Source organism: Parus major, chromosome 19 (genome assembly GCF_001522545.3).
Source record: "Parus major isolate Abel chromosome 19, Parus_major1.1, whole genome shotgun sequence".
NCBI classification, from domain to species: domain Eukaryota; kingdom Metazoa; phylum Chordata; class Aves; order Passeriformes; family Paridae; genus Parus; species Parus major.
The window spans coordinates 5,059,685-5,064,862 of NC_031787.1; positions in this window are offsets into that span (position 1 = coordinate 5,059,685).

The following is a 5,178-nucleotide window of genomic DNA, read 5'->3' on the forward strand; positions in this document are numbered from 1 at the left end:
GTGAATTTTGCTTTCTTTGAACACCAAAGACTTCTCATTACTGGAAAGCAATTAATTAGCTTTCATAATAAGCATTCACTTGGGGGAGATGTTACCTTATTACAAACTCTAAGGTTAGACTGAAGAATGGAGACTTCTTTGCCTGATGTTAACAGCATGGAAATGCAGTGATATTTTCACCATTTCTGTGCCTGAGAATGCTGATGAGCTGGCACTTCTGGGATTTTTATTGACGTTTACACAGCAGTCTAAAACTAACCAGGCTTTGAGATTTGTTCAGACATAGAGCTAGTACAGAAAACAGTAATTATGCTACTGGGCTTTTCAGTCAGCAGAGCATGCTAGCTCTGTGTGCTCCTAATCACATTAATTATGTGTTCCCTGGCTGCAGCTCACAGCTTGGCATTTGCTGCACAGCTCCAAGCATCCAGGCAATGCTGCAGTGGGTCCCTGGTAGCAGAAGTGAGATTTATTTATTTATTTCGCTCAGTAGAGCTCAGTTTCTTCGTGTATTCAGTTGGTGCCCTTTATTCCCTGTGATTTCCTGTTTGTCATCTCAAGTCTTGGTGTTTAAGTACTGTAAATGTCATTTCCATTGATGGACATGAAGCACATTATTCTGGGCCCATTAATTGCGAACGCAACCTCTTCTTTTTTGGATTCTGAGGATCATGACTGGGTTCTTCTGCTGATGTCTTGCATTTTTTTACTGAAGTATTTGTTCCCTCTGACCTTGCTTATAGAGCATTGACTTGAAAATTACAGTCTTCAGCACAGTTCTGGATTGACAAATGGTAGGTTAGTGGTGATAATCCATCTTTCCACTCTGCTAACCAGTCTGTTAGTACCGCTCCCTTCCTAGCCCTCCTACCCAATTTTCGGAAACTGGGGACAAATGGTAGTGTACAATATTCCTCAAGGCTCATTTCCAATTCCTGGGCCCATCCATATACACCAGGAAGTTTTTTATGGGTGTTGTTTTTGGCAGGTGTTTGCTGCTCTGGGTGTTGCACACCTGCCTTTGCTGGGGCAGCTCCTTCTCCCAAGGGGAATTGCTGCACATCCATATTGCTGGGTTTACTGTGCCATCAGCCAGAGCACTAGAGATGGAAGGTATCAATACTCAAGAGCATTAAGGTATCTTGCAGGATCAGCTGAATGACCTTGAGAACTGGAACAGAAAATCAACTTAAAACAGTTTGTGTGAAAAGCCATTTATTTGAGGACTAATAAAAAACACCCCTCTGCTCTAAAGTGGATGCTCATTAGTGACTGAAGAGTTGGAGGGTTTTAATCATGCTTTAATCAGCTAGTATATGATAAAAGCATCAAGCTATGTGAGGCAAGGTATTTCTAGTGTAGCTATACAAGTGCCACAGCATTATATAAGCCTCTGCTGTGAGATCTCATCTCGAATGCTATGTACAGCTCTGGCCTGCAATGTGGAGAGGCAAAAAAGAAACTCAGCTGGGGCGAGTACAGAGGAGGACTACACTGCTGAGTAGGAGAATGAGGATCTTTTTTAGGAGGGGCCTAGAAGAGCTAATATAGCAGAATGAATCCTGAGAGGGGCATATGATTTCCCACTTATATAAAAGAACGATGCCTCTATCTATCTTGCCTTCCTTCTCCCAGCCATAGGCTAGAACTGCAGATGGTAACTGTTAATAAATTGTTTGTTAAGCCCAGGAAAGTGAGATATCCAGCTGAGGAGTGAGGGCAAGGAGGCTGTGGAGGTGTCTCCATTCTCCTCCCACTTCACTGCCAACTGCCCACAGCCATCCAAACCCTGGTAGATCCCTGCAGCCACTGGCACGAGCTGTGGAAAACTTCACAAAGGCTCTGGGCTCTTCTGACTGTGCTAATTAATTAAGTGGACTCACAATGCTAATTTGGACTATTGGCAAACTAGCCTGTGCCTTCCTTCCTCTGGTCATAAATCTCCCCTGCTACCATCCAGGTTATTCTGGGTGGCTTCAGCCATTACCTGGCCTGAATATGTATTTGCTCAATTGAAAGGATTCTGGAATTGTTTCCTAACTAGATCTCTGTGGGGTGAGGATTCCTGTCCCTGCTCGTGTTTTGCTTTAAATTAAATGTACACAGCAGAGATGAAATTGGGAGGCTGCTGGTTTGGAAACAGGCAGGTGCCAAGGCAATTACACAAGAACTCAAGTTCTGAGCAGCCGAGGGAAGATGTGGAGCGTGCTCTGCCAGGCCATGTTCAGGTAGTTTGCTGTTTGTCTTAATTCCCCCTGGTGGGATTGAGCTGTGTTTTCACCAGGTGTGAATTTTAAATGAGCTGTTAGTGACCCTTTATGAGTCCCTGGAGGGGAGATTCTGTTAGAGCCAGACCGAGTTTTTAAGATGCATCAGGTGGTTTGTTGTTTGTTTGGGATTTCTTTTGTCCCCAACCTTAAGCTTTGGAGGAGTAACACATTCTCAGAGCCCTAGTAAGGAATAAATGGTGGTCTTGGATGGATCAGGAGTGCCTGGTTCCCAGCCTGGCAGCTGGGATGAGTGTGTGTGTGTGGGCTCTGTGTTCCAGCACGACAGGATTGTCCTTTTAGTGCGACGGGCGTGAGAGTGGAAGCTGATGAGTCTGGTGTTTTGATTCCTAATTCCCAGCCATGCTTATTTGCTGCCCAAGATGCAGCATAACATGTCGAGGAGGGAATGGTAACTTTCCTTCTGGGTCCTTTTTTTTGTCATCTATCCTTTGGCCTCCTTGTTTTCTAGCCCTTGAACAAGTGGCCACTTTGGAGAAGAAGTGGCCACCCCACCGAGCTTCTCCCTCAGCCCTCAGGCAGCTGAGGGAGACTCAGATGGGAAAGAAAGGCAAATTTCACATCACTTTGATATAAAAGGCTTAGGAAAAATGTGAAATGGAGTGGGCTGCCTACTTCCAAAGCCTGTGTTCAAGGGAAGGAGTGGTCTGCAGCATATTAGGCATTATAAATACTGGAGTAGTGCAGTAAATATCAGTAATCTTATTACAGGCAGTGGAAATTCTCTTTAATATATTATCTGTGAGGATGCAAGAGGCCTACAGACCTTCTCGCAGTTTTTAAAGTCTGTTTTTCATGTTTACATTTTTGCATTTCAATCATATGCATATTTAAAAAAAAAGAAAGTAGTTTGGATTGCCAGATGGATTTTTCATGAGGCCTGTTACGCATTTTTCTGTGTATTTTATTTGGATATTTAGGTGTCTGTGTTTGGGGGGTAGGGTGTTGTTTGTTTTTATTTTTTTTCCCTGTTTATATTGCATTGATTTGTTGTTAAATTCAGCCTCTGTGCCATGCCAAAAGCGTGCCTTTGGGAGTGTTCCTCGGCTGTTTGTTGTGCTTTTGTTTTTTCCCATCCTTGTAAGTTATTTAAACTGGACACTTGCAAAGGCTTTATTTTTATGTTTGTTTTTTTTAATTTGTCCCAAACATTTTGCCCTTTAAAGGGAGATCTTAAACAACAACAACAACCACAAAATTAAAAATCAACAAAACCAACAGAAAAATCACCCTCCTGGGCTCCTTTTATGTTGCCTGATGAAATTTTCTTTAAGATCCCAAGTGAAGATGTTACATCTCACAGGGATGTAATTCCCAGGGATTGCCCAGGTTAGGATAAAGGCACTTGGGAAGCTGCACTGCAGAGGATGCACCAGAAATGGGCTCTTTGCTCTGAGAGTTTATCCTCAGGAAAGTTGGCAGAGCAGAGCTGGTTGCTGGTTTATCTGACAGAGAAATGAAAGATGTGAACATTTGTCATGTCCACTCTGACATCACTGCTGAGCAATTAAGAGGAAGAAATCTAATTTTTTTTGCCATCAGTTTAGCTCTCGGAATTCCCTCATGGCTTATTGTACAAAAGGCTGAAAAATAAGAGTAATAATCCGATTTTTGTCTGTTTCTAGTGTTTTATGTTTTCCATTAAAGCCTTGCTGCTGTGCTGCACTGACTTTTTGAACTGCAGGATCAAAAAATACTCCTGCCTTTGTTTTTGGTGAAGACCAACTCTGAAAAGGATAAATATTATTGATTGAGGTATTTAATACACTAATGAAACCCACGATTATTGACTGGGTAATTAATATACTGTCTAAAAGTAAAGTTTGACAGCGCATATAGAAAAGCGATATTGACTTGGGCTTCTTTGGCAAGGAGCCTCGCAGGTTTTTATTTATAGACACTGAAACACGTTCTTCAAGTAATGATTCAATCCCACTTTGTGCTTGCCACAAGCTAGAAGGCTGCCCTTCTTCTTGCTGACTGTAAGGCTTTCACATTAGCTGTGGAGAAGGAGAATTTTCAGCCTTCAGCTTCTCTGCCTCCTGTGTTGGGTTTTGGGGGGCTGGAGCCGCCCTGTGAGCGGCGCTGGTTTTTTTTTGCAGGCTTCTCCAAGGAGCTTTCTGGTTTTTGTAAGCAAGTTTGGGGTCTTTTTTTGACTTGCTTTAGGGTTTGTCAGCCTTGGTGAGTAGTGGAAGCCTGAGGGAACCAAGGGACAGCTTGGTGGAGCTGGGAGAGTTCTGTTGGACAGGGTTTTCTCAGCACAGCTGCATTTTTGTTCTCCAAGAACCTTGTGGAGCAAATGCTCTGCTTTAGGCTCAAGGTGATACATGGTTTTGCTCTCAGCTTAAGTGGCCTTTCTTAAGCCTAGCAGCAAGGTTAATCTTCCCTCTGAATTTACAGGTATCTGCAGCCTGAGGTGTGTTCTTGCCTGATCCCAGGGTCTGGTGATGCTCACACATCCCCTTTAGCCTTGCTTCTCTTCTCCTTGCAGCCCAGCCTTGTGTTCCTTGCTGCTGCTCAAGTTGCCAGAGACTGCATTTAGATTGCCAGGAAGCTGAAGCTGCATTTATAAATGGCTTTAAGTTGTTGCCCCTGTGAAATGTTAAACTTCTTAGCACCAGGTGAAGTTATTTACATCCAACTCAGAAGCTGATAATGAAGGTTTTTTTAGATTTCAAGTGATTTAAAAAAAAACTTCCAAATCCCAAGTGTATCAGCTATGTGGTAATTGGAGCTTGTGCTGTCATTAAAAATGACAGCTTTCTCCAAAAACATTCTTAGTGCTTGTAAAATGCAGCTAACATAACCTATATTTAACTTGTATTAGCTAGAATTTCCTTTCTGTGCTTGCTTACTTTCAGAGCTTTGGTGCGAATACCAAGGTCCTGCT